Here is a 1,688-nt window from a genome sequence, read left to right as displayed (position 1 = left end):
CAAAGTTACCTTTCCTCAGTAAGAGTGAGGAAATCAGCCAGGTGCAGCGGCACACACCTGTAATCCCAGCACTTTCGGAGGCCAAGGCAGACAGATCGTTTGAGGTCAGGAGTTCGAGACCAGCCTGGTCAACCTGATGAAACCCCGTCTCTACTAAAAATACAAAAATTAGCCGGGCCTGGTGGCAGGCGCCTGTAATTCCAGCTACTCAGGAGCCTGAAATGGGAGAATCGCTTGAGCCAGGGAGGCAGAGGTTGCAATGAGCAGAGATCGTACCACTGCACTCCAGCCTGGGCAACAGAGCGAGACTCCATCTCAAAAACAATAATACTAGAAGCTAACCGGGCACAGTGACAAGTGCCTGTAGTAGTTCCGGCTACTTGGGAGGGCAATGCAGGAGTATCACTCAAGCCCAGGAGTTAAAGCCCAGCTGGGGCAACAAGCAAGACCCCATCTCAAGAAAAGAAAATATGAGGTAACACAGAGTGATTGCTGTGCCACACTGTATATTAAGGCTTCTGTGGATTTTAATGTGTTAAAAAGCCTGTGAGGCACAGAGAGGATAAGAAACCTCCTTGAGGTCACACAGCTAATGAGTGGGAGACTCGGGGCTCAAAGCCAGACACCGACTGTATGCATCGCTGCTCTGTAGCTAGACTCCCTGGGACCAAACCTTTCAGCCTGTTAGCATTTGCTGTGTGACCCTGGATCACTGGCTTACCCTCTCTGTTTCCTCACATATAACATGGGGCCTCCTAAGTTTGTTGAGTATCACATACAATAACGTGTCTGGCTTGGCACAGCGCCCAGCTGCACAGCCTCGGCCTGACTTCTAGGGAACCAGCCCTGAATCTTGAGGGGCAACCGTGGAATTAGAGATCCACTTGTGCACACAGTTAAGGGCAGGCCCCCAAGATGGGTCTCCACCCCCCACCCACCTGCCCTTCAACTAGAGCACCCAGAATGCCTTTTGAAGCTCAGAGAAGCCTCCCTCACTGGAGACCACAAGCATAGGACGGCGGCAGGGAGCAGGGCTGGGGTGAAGGCTTCCTGTAAGCAGAAACAAATATAGCTGGGGCCCAGATGAATAAATAGCCCGGTCAGACAAAGAAGGAAGTGGGAGGCATTGCAGACTGGGGAAGTTACATGAACACGGCGGGGAAGGCTGGGATGGCCCACAAGGCTGGAGGGGGCAGGAGGAGGGTGAGAGAAGCTGGCAGAGGCCTAAGGACAGGCAAGCACAAGGGGCTTCTTCCAGGGGTCCACAGGAGCCATGGAGGAATTTAAAGCAGGGAGGAGCATGGCCGGAGAGACAGCATGTGCGTGCTGTGGTCGGCTGAGTCATATGTCCCCTCAAAGATGGGCACATTCAGCCAGCGTGGTGGCTCACACCTGTAATCCCAGCACTTTGGGAGGCCTAGGCAGACGGATCACATGTCAGGAGTTCAAGACCAGCCTGGCCAACATGGTGAAACCCCATCTCTACTAAAAATACAAAAATTAGCTGGGCATAGTGGTGGACACCTGTAATCCCAGCTACTCGGGAGGCTGAGGCAGGAGAACCACCTGAATCCAGGAGGCGGAGGTTGTAGTGAGTTGAAATCGCACCACTGCACTCCAGCCTGAGTGACAGAGTGAGAGACCTGTCTCAAAAAAAAAAAAAAGATGTGCATGTCCAAATCCCCAAG

This window comes from Colobus angolensis, unplaced genomic scaffold (assembly GCF_000951035.1).
Source record: "Colobus angolensis palliatus isolate OR3802 unplaced genomic scaffold, Cang.pa_1.0 Scaffold22, whole genome shotgun sequence".
NCBI lineage: Eukaryota > Metazoa > Chordata > Mammalia > Primates > Cercopithecidae > Colobus > Colobus angolensis.
Note: the sequence above shows the minus strand (reverse complement) of the source record.